The sequence below is a fragment of the Mauremys reevesii genome, linkage group 5 (assembly GCF_016161935.1).
Source record: "Mauremys reevesii isolate NIE-2019 linkage group 5, ASM1616193v1, whole genome shotgun sequence".
Lineage (NCBI taxonomy): Eukaryota > Metazoa > Chordata > Testudines > Geoemydidae > Mauremys > Mauremys reevesii.
The window spans coordinates 103,628,391-103,643,104 of NC_052627.1; the positions used below are offsets into that span (position 1 = coordinate 103,628,391).

Below are 14,714 nucleotides of genomic sequence, written 5' to 3' on the forward strand. Positions count from 1 at the left end.
GGGTTGCATTAGCATTTCTGTGATATCCCACCCCTCCATATCCCAGAGGTTTATGACTCAACTGTAAAAAACTTACTACAGGCTGAAATTTTACATATTAAGTCTCAGCCTGGGATCAAAGAATTTTTCCAGGGGAGGCAGAAAATATCTGCATTTTCTAAGAATGTAAAAAATATATAGATATGTTCATAACATTTTGTGCTAATTAAAAACAATGTAAATGACTGAGTAAAAATGAGTCCATAATCATAACCTTCTTCTTCTTAAAGATTTGGCATTGGGAGAAAATGAGGAACAATTAAAATACCAAACTAAAAGAAAGTAGTTACTTGACATAACGAGGAACTATTAGTAATAAAACATTCTGAGCTAAGTATAAAGCTAAGTATAAAGCTTCTGAACTGCCTGAACATACATTTATATTTCTGCCTTATAAGGGCCTAATTCTTCTTCTGCTCTGTTTGTGGAAATATCATTGGTTTTATTGGGAGTTCATCACTTAGGGATGAGAGGCTACTTATTCAGGCCTTGAATCTACTAAGTTAATTATATACTTTTAAAATATTGCACAATATAAATATAATGGAGATGAACTAAAGCTATAAAACTCAGATATACATCCTCACACATTTCTCACTTCCCAAAGTTGTGGTGCTTTCAAAGCACAGATTCAGCCTTAGCAGCCACAGAGCCTAATTGGAATCCAGAGAATGGACCTTATCCTAGCTCTGGGACTTTTGAGGTTGATGCTGAGGACACACTGCATGAGTTCAGAACCTTCCTGACAAGACCAATGTATAGATGGGTCTTTACACATGACAGTCAGCCTGCCACGATGCTATGACTAAATGATAGCTCTCTGAACAGGTCCATCAGAGATGACCAATGGGGAGATGACTCATAAGCATCATGGGTGGGGAGAAAAAAGAGGGGAGATAAGCGATTATAAAGCACCCACAAAATCAGTCTTTGAAGGAGGTTAGTGTTCTTCTGCCTTTCCCAAAGATTTGAAGTTGGACTTGAACAGTGAATGAGGTAAAGAAAAGAGTTTTCACAAAACCAAACTCTGGGGTTATGTCTACACTGCAGCTGGGTACCTATGTCTGGCCCATGCCAGCTGACTCAGGCTGAAAGTCTGGAGCTAAGAGGCTGTTTAATTTCAGTGCTGACATTTGAGTTTGGTCTGCAGCCTGAGCTCTGGTGCTCTCCCACCTTGCAGGGTCCTAGAGCCCAGGCTCCTGACCAAGTCAAAACATCTACACTGACATTAAACAGCCTCACAGGCCAGCTGTGGGATTTTAGTTGCAGTGTAGATGTATCATGGGAGGCCCGGAGCTGGGTGAGATGAAACAAAGCAGGTTAACCTATGGAGAAAGAAAGGGTGTTAAACACAGGGTGTTAACATTTTCTCTTGAAACTTCACTTGAAAACACAAAAACAAAAAACAAAAGCAAAACAAAACATCCTCCTGATAAGGAGTCCAGGTAACTCTTGCTCTGTATTATGAAGTTTTGACATTTACTGTTGTTTTCATTGATTTTCTCTTTATTATAGTTGCTTTATAAACTTTGTCTTATTGAAGCTCAATGAGAGTTATTGGCAGGGCTTGGGTTATTGCCATGAGCTCTCCTAAAGAAAAATAAACTAGCCTTTGACCTCTAAGACTGAGAAAGGGATCAGAGTTTAAACCCAGCTCAAGCTCTCAGTCTAAAGAATAGACCCAGAAACCCTAACAAGCCAGGCACAGACAACACTGGACATGGACAGCCCAAAGCCTGAGAATAACTCAAACTACAAACAAGTTATGTGAGGCAAAGGTGACTGTGAGAAATCGCAAACTGGGAAGCTATCTTTCAATTTGAGTTTGGATTGTCAGAAACATTGATCGTTGCTATGAGGATCTGCTCGCCTGGATACCTTAAGTGGCGTCTTATCTGGTTTACTGAAATGCATCATTGCTATGATCAGCTGAAAGTGTCTACATGAAAATGGTCCAACAATGGGGTTTGGGCCAGAGATTAAAATGGTTCAGCCCCCCCCGGTCTGGCTACATACACAACATTGTTCATTGTACTGCTCTCCATATCTTCACCTCCAGCTGTTTTAATTATTTAGTTTAGGGTTATTACTATGTACTATTTATTAGCCACTGACAATCTGCTTTGCACTGTAGAAGGCATTCAATGAAGACAGTCCCTGACCTGAAGAGCTAACAAACACACAGAACACAGGACGTTCTTGGAACGTGTATGATTTTATTATTCTTGAATATACTTTTGGAGGCAAGGAAAAAAAGATGCGAGTCTTTAGGAAGGATCTAAATGAGAAGAAGTTGTCTAACTGCTGAACACTTGTTCTGGAAGCAGCACCTACAGGTGTGCATGACTATAATCAGTTGATTTCCTGCGCAGAGACATGAAATTAGGGCAGACAGAGGTCATTTACTTGAAGCTGACTTTGTAAATCCTTACAATAAACACAGTTATTAATTGTATAGTCTAAGTAAGTGGGGAAAGATACACAGCAGTCGAGGGGATTTGGATTAGAGAGTTAGACTGCAGGCTGCCATCTGAATGCTACTTGCTTCCAGTATATTACCACAGTCGTGTACTGTTGCTCTACTTTATATGCAAATTTTAGTTTCAAATGTTAGCTATACTAACGTACTTCATTTTCTTTGGACACATTAAATAGAAATTATTGTTATGATCAGCAGTATTACCATAGTGCCTAGTAGTCCTAGTCATGGACCAGGAGTCCACTGTGCTAAGTGCTGGATGAAAAGATTGTCCTCATCCCGAAGACTTTATAAGCTAAGTATGTTGTTGGCCCTCTCAGAACAACAGATAAGTGTTTCCATTGCCTCCCAAAAAATAGGGGTGGGAGATTTGAATTTAAATAAATGGATTTAAACCATATTACGTACAAACTAAGAGCTTTCATCTAACTGGTGCCAGAAGACCATAATCCAAGTGGCCAATTCTCTGTGCAGTATGTTAAGATTTCAGCCAAACTGTAGGCTTGTTCAGTTTTCAAAGCTTCCAACCTTAATTAGCTTTAGTATTTCCATATTTCAAAATCTCTCATTCTCTCCCTTACTACATCTCTTGCAGATGCACTGAATGATATTGTTATGTAATTCAGTTTGAAGAACTGTCATGGAAATCAATTTTACTAATGCACACACAAGGGATATTCAACTGCAATGAGGATTTTTTTTAAAGAACAAAAATAAGCATTAGAGCTAGAATTTCATCGTGGAAGTTAGTGAGAAGAGATGGCTTCCCTATGGATTAACATTTCCTGACTTTGCTCTTCACACAAAGGTTACAACTATTTATGTTATATGCAAGCTATGCATAATAATTAGAAACAGAGCACTCAGCCTAAATCATTATACTTGTTAGCATTTCAATGCCGATATCATTTTAATCCCTGAATTTGTATGTCTACAGTAGCTATTAAGAGTTGTCATTGAAATCTTTACTTTGTCTCCTTTTCAAAGTAGTTTATATTGCATCCAAGTGCGCACATTGTTCATTTATTAGGATTCTGCATTATAGTTTTTTTTATCCACATAGCAGATATATGCATGTGTCAAATTGCATTTGTGGCCTAGTAGGTGTTATATGATAGGGGAGTTATACCTGAATGAAAAATACCGGTGCTGCTTAAGATTTCATTCAATGAGATTATATAGGATAATAAAGGTTAGCTATGTCACATACAAGAATGGCCATATGCAAAAGCATTTGTAGTAGCAGAAGATATAAATGGTCTGTGTATCCTAAAAGCAGGTCATAATTTTGGAATCAGTGCTCAGATATTGATAGATATCAAGTGACTGGATTATTTTAGATTTACGAGAGAAATATTTTCATATCAGATTTAGCAATCATTCTAAAACTGGAGCCCAGAATCCAAAAACCTCACCCAGCAAGGAAAAAATAGCTGAGGAAGCTTTTCTTAGAGGCTCTGAGCTGGTGTAATTGTTTTCAACAGCAGATTCCTTAGTAACAGATCTCTCCATTGATGTTAATCCTCATATTCAAAATTCCTCAATGTGACATTTCTGCTTCATGCATTAATAGCACAAAGTTCAGTATTTGCTGTAATATTCCACAGTTAGTACAGTCAGTCATAACTGAAAAAAATGCTTTCTTTGCTAATTAAAAAAATAAATCTTTTGGACATTTCTTCTCAGATACATGTATCCACTACCTTGGGCTTCCTTTTTTCTGGAGAGGGAGGACAGGAAAAGGAGTTCCACTTCTTTTCACTCTTCCTTATAAAAGGTCACACATGTTGTCAGGTGTTTAAGATATTCCAGGAGACAGTTCAGAGACATACTTCATGCATTACTTATGAGACTTCACTGAATGTAAATCTGAGTGAGTTGTATTGGTTCTATTGGTTTTAAATGAAACAACATATTTAGTAGGTTCAACGAATCACTTGCAGAAATCTGAAACACTAAAGAAAAATGTGTGTTACAAGAAGGATTATTAATAAAAAATAAATAAATACATGTCCAGGCAAGTCAGGCTTCTGCACTATATAACTGCACATTCTGTCTCTATTAATGTTTAATGTATTTGTAAAAAGCAGTCCTGCTTTGCAGAGCGCAGCAACAAAAATGTCCTGCAACCTACCAACACTTACAATCGCAGCATGGGTCCAAAGAGCTTTGTTAGAGATGCATCATGCATGTTTGATAGATAAGAGGTTCTGTACAGAGTCTATTAAGAGCCACATTTAAGTCCCTAACAGGAAAGTGAATTCAGAAAAATCTTTGTAGGGTAGCATTAAAATTAAATGTTAACCAAACATTTGATTGGCGTGAAACACACTGAGGAAATGAACAGTGAGTGTTGATGCTTGCAAAACAAAATCAATAATGACCTTCAGAAACCTATTTCGCAATTGGGACTTGGGAAAAAAAGATGATAATCACAATGTTTTCTCCAGCGATTTTATGATTATCTAACACTACATTAGCCTTCTCACCAAAATAAGACAGAAATAGATGCTGGATAGTTCTTTAGGCGTCTTAAAAATCTTCCCAAAAAATCAATTTGGAACATTTATTTCGGTCTCTTGCTAAGTTACTAAGATATGCAGCTTTTAAAAATAATGTGAATGTAGAACACAGGATGTATTTGCTCTATTATTTATTCATATGTTTTTGAACAAGATTAATTCAGTGATATTTATGCTATTTCTGCATTTATGTCCAGCAGGGGTATTGTTTTGTCAGCACAATGGAACCATTTCAGCTACGTTTACAATATGTTTAAAGTTGTACTGAACATCTGAAAATATCTTGCTCTTCATATTTAAATAGTGCTTAGAACTAGAAGTAAAATGTTAAAACATTAACTTGTGTAAATTAAGCAGAATTTCAAGGAAATATTAATGTTGACACAAACTCAATCCCAGACAACTATGCCAGGTACAGAGACCTTGGTAGAAATGCAAGCTCAAGTTTGTATCCCTAGAGACACAACAAAGAGGGGGGAGATCTGAAGCTTTTTTTTTTCATAAACTGAAGCTTTTTTTTTTTTCCTTCACATAGTGGAACCCAGCTATGATCTGAAATTACCAGCCTGAATTATAGACCTCCTTCATTATTCTGTTTTGAAGTAGAAACTTAATTCTCAAATATTCAGGTGGAAAGGATCTCCAAGAATTGTTTGAAATAAGTGAAGCTTTGTGTTTGTTGTTTTTATAATAGGGAGGGAGGGAGGGGGGAGGAAAGGAGGAGACATTCTAAGCAATAGCATAAAGAAAGGTTTTCAGACTCTAAATGAACTTCCCTGGGAAAGATTAGAATGAAATCAATTATGGAACCAAATTAAACAGGTCTCAAACTATGTTTATATGACTGCAAGAGAAAAGAAAACAGCACCAAAAAAGCTTCCAGCTAGTTTCACAGTGTAGGATTAGAATGAGAATGATAAGCAGTACAAAATGTACTCTATAGAATGCTTTTCTTGTTAAAGTCTTTAAACTTATCTAGTGTTTCTTCTCAGATGCAAAACCTAGGGTTTCATTGATGAGATAAATGCTGTTTTTGATTTTTTAAACTAACTTTCTTCTAACGTGCTTTAATTGCACAATTTATTTTTAATTGAGATTCAGCTACGATGTAAACTATTATACTTACATTAGGTCTTCACTTGCTATAAAGACTCAAATGGCTCTTGAAGATTAAACTACCAAGCCTGAAGAATACTTGTACAGAAACTCTCCATATTCAATGGAGTCTAATCAAGTACTAAACAAGAGGATCTCAGAGGTCGGCAACCTTTTACTGTATAGCAAGAAATCCCGAACAGCTTCCATTGCACTCACAGTTCACATAAAATATTATGCTAATAAAGGAATGTTAGAGGTCCAAAGCAAACAAAGAAATTAAGCGGTAAGACACTTAAGTCCACACCAGAAACACAACGGAGACTGGGTAACTTATTACCATGTGATCATTCCTAGGCCTGCTCACAACAAAATGGCTATTTGCAGTGCAGATGGGGTCATTAACCATGTCTTCTAATTGGATTAAGCTAGAGCCAATTGTTTGCAACTGGCACAGGGACAACCATGTTGTAACCAGATCCCTTCACTCAGTTGTGAGTGCAGTGCGGATGGATCCCTCAGAGTCTAGCAGCTAGATTTCCAAAAGAGCTCAGCTACATTGTGACCATGGAAGTAGCTGGTTGTTGAACATCTGACAAACTTGCCCTTAGTTCCAAATGTCCTGTGTTCTGGTTAATAAAGAAATGCTGAGGGTCAATGTAATAGTAAGAATTATAAACTAGTACAGAGCTGTAGCCTGGTTAGGGGATACAGTTAAGGTCCCATTCAGGGAGGTGATGGGTGGATTAAGAGATGGGGTTACTGACATTTTGGGTGTTTTCCTTTAATTTTACATGGAAGGAGAAGTTAAACTATAGATTCCAGGCTCCCTTAGGCTATTCAGGAGATCTAGCTTTTCCCTATTCAGTTACCTTCTTGGTGTGGATTCAAAATGAACTTGGGAGCAGTTGGTGTACATATAAGAGATGCAGAGAATGTGTCTGAACAGCAATCCAGGCTGAGCCCAGGTGAGATGGCTGATTTCTATAGTGATCTGGTGGAAGAAATATGATGTGTTGAGGTCAGTCTTTCTTTTTATATTTTTATCTCGTTGATCATACGTCATGGTCAAGGTGGGTTTGAGGACAAGTTCTCACTCCGTAGCAAATGCCTCATGTGAATGCCATAATGTATAGCTTCTGACAGCTAAACTCCTCCCACTTGCCTTCTTGTGGCAGAGGTGTTCTCAGCTGAAAGTGAGAAGTATGAAAGACGGGTGTCTGGTGCCTTATAACCAGATTGCTCTTTATCTCCTGCTTCTCTCTCCATCCAAATCTGAATTTCAGCTGAGTAGCAGCAGCTCCAGGACTCTTCCCTGCATTCTCCCTGTCGTATAGTGGTCATCGAGGGTTAACTGGGTTACTCAGACTATTCTGGGTTGGAGCCATGCTTCACTCTTCCCTTACTTCCTGCTTAGTTATTAGGTGTTTTTCCCCGTTCTATGATGTGGTTGAATAAAGCACCACACTCCCAGCAGTGTAAGTATGTGCAGCACTGTAAGTAAAGAGCGTTTTGTGTGCACCAAACTATCCCTTTATAAAAGGTGGCCTACAAAGCCAATGAGGCAAACTCAACAGGTGCTTCACAGACCAGCTGCCTCGTGATGTTAACCCCACTGATTTCTACAAACTTTTCAGCAGACAATTAACATAGGCAGAACTGAGTTACATCATCATCTGCATTGAACTATATTGTTCTGTGGAGGCCTGGTAAGGGGGCAGGGAAGGTGTTGACTGCTAGGAGTGGGAAAGTAGTGCTCTAACTGGGCCAGGACATGTGGAGTCAGCAATCTGGTACCTTTTCTTAGGATTCCTTCCATTGCTTGAGAATCTCAGTTTTAAACAAGAAAGTACCTAGCCCTCATGGCTGCAAAGAAAACCTTGAAAATGTGAATCACACTTCCACTGTACTATGCATGTAAGAAAGGAGAAGGAGGATCATATATGAAGAAAGGCACTCTGAGTGACATCTCATTTTGATGACACAAGTGAATAGCACTTAGGCACAGGCCACCACTCCTCCCACCCCTCTCACACACACAATCTGACCATGAAGCCAAAAGGCCAGAAGAAAAGAGGGGAGCCCAAGTGGGTACCTGAGCACTGTGGAGCCAATCCCACAGAGCATAGCCCTACTCCCAAACTGCAATGGCCTGGTCTGCTCAGGTTTTGGGCATGGAGGCAGGGAGATTCTTCCATAACTAACAGCTTCTTTTGCTCCCCCCGTTAAAAGCTGTCTGTAAATAGGTTACAAAAGATCATATATTCAAGCCTTTCTTCATGAGTGCTAGCAAAAATAGCTTAGATTCTGATCTCAGCTATGGCTCTGGGAGCTGAAACCCTTGATAAATGTCCATCATGCCTATGCCTTAACATATCACTGGCCTTTGTGTAACCCCAGTGAGAGGAAGCCAAGCCTGGGAGTCCACAAGAGCACCTGTGATGCTATTTTGAAAATCTTCACAATCTGCCTTGAGATGAGTATCAGTTTGAAGGCCCAGGTGAGTGGGACTTGGTTTTTGGGCAGAGCTTTCCTCACCCAACTCCATCACCTTTCCTCACCCAACTCCAATAGAAGGCTTAGGTCTCAAATAAAAGGTCTCAATAAAAGGTCTCATAGGAAAGAGAAGGGCTCTGAAATGAGAGGATGGCTGCCATATTAAAGATATAAACAAAGTAGGAAAATATTTAGAAGAGACCAGGATTAAATAAAACAGAACAGGCTTTGCACTTTTGTAACAAAAACTGAAAAATACCCTCATAATATGGTGAACAACCAAATGTTCACATTGAACCATTCTAGTGGGCATTATCATCAATATTGATACATACATTTAATGAACTTCATTACTTAGACAAGTTCATGGAGGACAGGTCCATCAATGGCTATTAGCCAAAATGGTCAGGGACGCAACCCTATGGTCTGGATGTCCCTAAGCCTCTGAGTGCCAGAAGCTGGGACTGGACAACAGGGGATGGATCACTTGATAATTGTCCTGTTCTGTTAATTCTCTCTGAAGCATCTGGCATAGGCCACTGTCAAAATACAGGATATTGGGCTAGATGATCATTGATTTGACCCAGTATGGCCATCCTTATATTCTTACTTACAAATATTATTGTTATTGCATCCCATGTGTTGAATATAGTTCTTCATTCCTCCTCTACCACATCTGAGGAATTTCAGCCTCAGCCAAGGAATTCAAATAATTTCACAAAATAGGTTTCTAGTTCTCTTTCATTTTACTATAGGATCGTCATTCCCCTAAGCAATTAAATCATTTCTTTACGAGCACTGGAAATATAAGGTATGGGGAGGGGTAGCCATCTGTAGTAGAATGCACTACTCTTGATTATGTTCACCTCATCAGTTTGTTTACACTGAACCCCTCCCTACTAGATAGAATGGCTTCCCTTTGTGTTAATCAGGCTTATGTTTGATGTGAGAATGAGCAGATGGAGATAAAAGCGGTTCTAACAACAAGAGTGTCCTTCCATTGTGCTTAAAAAGAAAAAATATTACATGGTGTCAGAAATAGATAGAAGCCACTGCCATCTACAATACTGGGGATATTACTGGCTTTTCTACATCCAGAATAGACCGGGCATCTGGCAGCCACCCAGATACATAGAAAAGATTCAGACAATTTGTTGGGCTGATGTTTCCCAGACCGTATGGGGCAAAACCTGAAGGAACAAAACTGCAGCTTCTTTTCATTGTGTATCATAGTAGTAGATTATTACAGCAGACTCTTTGATTTAAAAACGCTGAACAATACCAAAAGTGTAACAATCCACGAAGTGAAGGCTACATTTGCTAGTAATGGAATCCACAAAATGATTAACACTGGCAATGGACCTTGATGTGACCGAAAATTATTTGCCACTTGGATTATAAACATCATAGGTAATCTACAAAGCCATGATGTATCTGAGGGAATGCTCCAGCATATGTTTTATGGGTAAACTAGCACTGATGACAAAGGTGCCTACCTCACTCTGCTTGAAAATCGGAATGCACTAACAAACATAAGCCATCTTTCAGTCTTTATGAAAAGATCTTCACTTAATACTGCCCTCTTCAAACAACTGGAACCTGTAGTAGTGAGCTGCAGCTAGATGCACATTACTGGTATGATGAAGTAAACTATGACAACCCTTCTTTTTCTTTCCCTTTTCCAAGGTAGATAGGGTTGGTTCACTGGATCAGATTTTTCCAGCTTACCAATTCAATGCTCACTGTGTGTCCGCTCCATCCTCCTGTACAGTCTATCCACCCTGTTCTTCCCATTCTCTTGTTCTCTACCTACAAACCCTAGTCTCAAGTGTCTCCTGAAGAAGATTCCTTTCATCCTTCCTTCATACATGCCCAAACAATCTCAGCGACCTCTCTTGCTACTTCTCTCTGATACCATAGCCCTGATGATACCATTCCACATATGGTCCAGCAATGTCACTTTTCTCACTGCCCTCAAACATCCTATTTCAATGGCTTCAAGTCTTCTCAAGTGTCTCTCTTTGGTCACCCATGTCTGATCTATACAGACAAGCTGATCAGATAAACATAAATATTGAGGTCCCACACCTAAATTAGGCTTCTTCATCTTGGGGCTAGCTAGTGGCAAACATGGTAAGACCAGCTCTTCTGTATGCATCAGAGGTAAAAAATGACAATCTAGCCCAAAAATGAAAGCAAGAAAAATTTTGGATTTGTCGTCTAACTAATTTATATAACAATAAGTATAAACATATAGTCACTGCAAGACATTGTCATTTCAACCATAGAATGTGCATTTTATATTTTCAGTATACAGTACAGAATGGGTATTCTTCTCTATCTTTACATATAATTAATACAAAAGATGGTTTATTGATATTATGACAGAAAATTATACAAGGAAGATGCTCTCATGTTGTGAAAGGCGATGTAGCAAAATATGTTACTGTCATTTGCATTTATCACATTAGTGTGCTTACTTCTAAGCCTCCCTAAACCATCTAGAAGGAGAAATTTCCTTGGAGTTAGGAGTTCTAATTATTATGTCCTTTTAATGTGCTTAACAAGACAAATTGTTTGAGTCCAAATACTTTGGCAAATATATCTTCCTGGCAGGGGAGCAAATAGTAACATGGCAGCAATAACAGTTTATCCTGTTCAGGGTGCACTCTAGAGTACTGTCCTGGAACAGGACTTGAAACAGATGAACTCTGAGTGAAAAACAGAGAGAAAATTTTAGAAAAGAGTAATTTTAAAAGATAACAACTCTTGCGTAGAAGCTGGGAAAAAAGCAAACTTAACATTATTACACATATCTGTAAAGCCAAACAGTATGAATGACCCCCTAAAATACCATCTGGTACATGTTTGACTAGGTGCTGAAATGCAAAATCCAATTATTTAGCAGGACAAGAGGACGATGGTACAATCTGTTTAGAACAAGAATGTAATTTTCACTTGCATGTCCAGTGTCAGGATGTACAGTTGCTGGGGAGGGCAAGGGGGAGAAACAGGAATTGAATCACAGTTCCCGCTAAATACATATTTAATTGCTTATGTATTTTTTATATTTTGTTTTGTACAAGACTGTTTACCTATCTCATAATGAAGTGGAATTAGTTGTCACTATGTTTTATATTTTCCTTAATCAGTCTTGAAGTGCCCCCTAGTGAATTTTTCAGGAATTGCTCAAAAGGTAATAAGATATAATAAAGGTTTCTGAGGCTATGGCTACACTTGCACTTCAAAGCGCTGCTGTGGCAGCGCTGCCGCGGCAGCGCTTTGAAGCGTTAAGTGTAGTCAAAGCGCCAGCACTGGGAGAGAGCTCTCCCAGCGCTGTCCGTACTCCACCTCCCTGTGGGGAATAACGGACAGCGCTGGGAGCCGCGTTCCCAGTGCTGGGGCTTTGACCACACTGGCGCTTTGCAGCGCCGCAATTTGCAGCGCTGGAGAGGGTGTGTTTTCACACCCTGCTGCAGCGCTGCAAATTTGAAAGTGTAGCCAAGGCCAGAGTGGTAGCCGTGTTAGTCTGTATCAACAAAAACAACGAGGAGTCCTTGTGGCACCTTAGAGACTAACACATTTATTTGGATATAAGTTTTCATGGGCTAGAGCCCACTTCTTCAGATGCATGAAGTGAAAAATACAGGAGTAGGTATAAATACATGAAAGGATGGAGGTTGCTTTACCAAGTGTGAGGTCAGTCTAACAAGAAATCAATTAACAGCAGGATACCAAGGGAGGAAAAATAACTTTTGAAGTGGTAAGAGAGTTGCCCATTACAGACAGTTGACAAAAAGGTGTGAGTAAAAGTAGGGAGAAATTAGTATTGGGGAAATTAAGTTTAGGTTTTGTAATGACCCAACCACTCCCAGTCTTTATTCAGGACTAATCTGATGGTATCCAGTTTGCAAATTAATACCAGTTCTGCAGCTTCAAGTTGGAGTCTGTTTTTTTTTTGTTGTTGTTGAAGAATTGCCATTTTTAGGTCTGTTGTTGAGTGACCAGAGAGATTGAAGTGTTCTCCTACTGGTTTTTGAATGTTATGATTCCTGATGTCAAATTTTTTTCCTGATTTCCGATTGGCAAAGTTTGTGCTAGTTTCTTCATCACTGGACATTTTTAAATTAAGATTGGATTAAAAAAAAGTTATGCTCTAATTCAAGCAGGAATTAATTCATTGAAATCCTGTGGCCTGTGTTATACACAATCATCCCTTCTGATTTAATAATCTATGAACTTCTAAATTGTATTAGGCTGGGGTACTGTGAAAGCAGTTTTAATTGCGGCTACACAGGTACCATTGAGCCTGCTTATTCAGTAATATTAGTATTACCACTATTGCTGTTATAATTGTCATCAGATAGAATGGTCCTGGCCTCCACATGGGGAAGATATTCACCTTTATCCTTCTCCTCAACTCTCTAAATTGGCAGGGAGCACTGCCTCTCCCCAGCTCTTTGTTTACAGCTGTCCTCCTCCCCAGTTCCAAGTGTTGAAGAGGGAGAACCCAACTCATCTCATTAAAATTCTCCCTCAGTGGTGACTGAACTAGCAGCTCCAGATGCAACAGTACTCTAGCTGATATCTATACTGACAATTCTGCAGCAATATTTCTGATGCTGTCCCTCTAAAGGATTTAACAAAGATGCTGAAGGATATGAGGGAGGCACAGCAGCCAGCCATCATGATACTGGCACTAGTATCATAATTAGCATTTCAGTGCATGTGGGGTTCCTATATGGTCTCCTAGGAATACCTATGGGGGGGGAGAGAGAGAGAGAGAGCGCGCGTGTGCGCTTAGAAATGTTGATATATTACTCACATACATCAAGAATATAATAATTGTTATCTATCACTTACCTTGCTCTTTGGAGTTAAGTCAGTGTTCATCTAAAGACCCTTAGTTTTGTAGTTTAATTAGCATGCTGCATAATTATTTAGATACATGTGTTGTTTAGACATTTACTTTTGCTTTGAAAAGCTCTTCAACAGCTGCTCCAAATCTGAGTACAAAATTATTTTATGTCAATTTTATAACTGAAAATAACAGAGCACAAACCACCTCACTTGGGCAGGTTTCCTCATCTCTCTGGTTCACTTTTCACATGGGTAAAATAAGGCCAACAGTATTTACTTACATCAGAAGGATCTTTTAAGGATTTAGTATTTCATTTTTGTACACTGAATACATCAAGCACTCTATGAATGATAAGAACTATTATTAAATATACACAATCTTTTTGTACAACACTGGAGAATAAGTGGCTCATAGCGCAGATCTTAAACTTACACTGCCTACCCCTTGAGGGTCTGCTAGTCTGTGTTCTCTATAAGTTCTTATGCTGCTCTCTTTGCCATATGCAAACACCTTCCAGTAATGCATTGTGACATAACTAATGTTTGTCACATGTAGTTCATTCTCTCTGCATTCCTTCCTAGACCGAACAAGTCCAGAGGAACCTTTGTGATGTGGCCTCCTGTACAACACAAGCCACAGAACTTCCCTGAATTAATTCCTGTTTGAACTAGGGCATATCTTTTAGAAAAACATCCGATCTTGATTTTGAAAGTGCCAGTAACAGAGAATCCACTCTATATAGTAAGCTGTTCCAATAGCTAACTACCTTCAGTTACAAATTTTCAGTTTATTTCCAGTCTGAGCTTGTCTAGCTTCAGCTTCCAACCAATGGATCTTGTTATACAGTCTAACAGACAAAGAAAGAGCTCGTGATAAAACTGTTGCTCCCCATGTAGGTACTTATAGACAGACCAAGACTTTAACCTTCTCTTTGTTAAGCTAAAAAATACAACCGCATCTGCTCTAACCCCTCAGACAGAGACCAACACCTACAAAATCTCCACCAAGCATTCTCAAAACTACAGTACCCGCACGAGGAAATAAGGAAACAGATCAACAGAGCCAGACGTGTACCCAGAAGCCTCCTACTGCAAGACAAACCCAAGAAAGAAACCAACAGGACTCCACTGGCCATCACATACAGTCCCCAGCTAAAACCCCTCCAACGCATCATCAGGGATCTACAACCCATCCTGGAGAATGATCCCACACTTTCACAGGC

The 14,714-nt window shown here is 39.1% G+C and overlaps 1 long non-coding RNA gene across 1 annotated transcript; it reads right to left on the minus strand.

Moving 5' to 3' along the window:
- Nucleotides 1-2,281: 2,281 nt before the first annotated feature.
- Nucleotides 2,282-13,961, minus strand: LOC120406950. Its single transcript, XR_005599686.1, has 3 exons — nt 13,925-13,961; nt 3,934-4,473; nt 2,282-2,403 (listed from the first exon to the last, which is right to left on the minus strand). It is a non-coding gene; the product is annotated as an uncharacterized LOC120406950 (long non-coding RNA).
- Nucleotides 13,962-14,714: the final 753 nt, after the last annotated feature.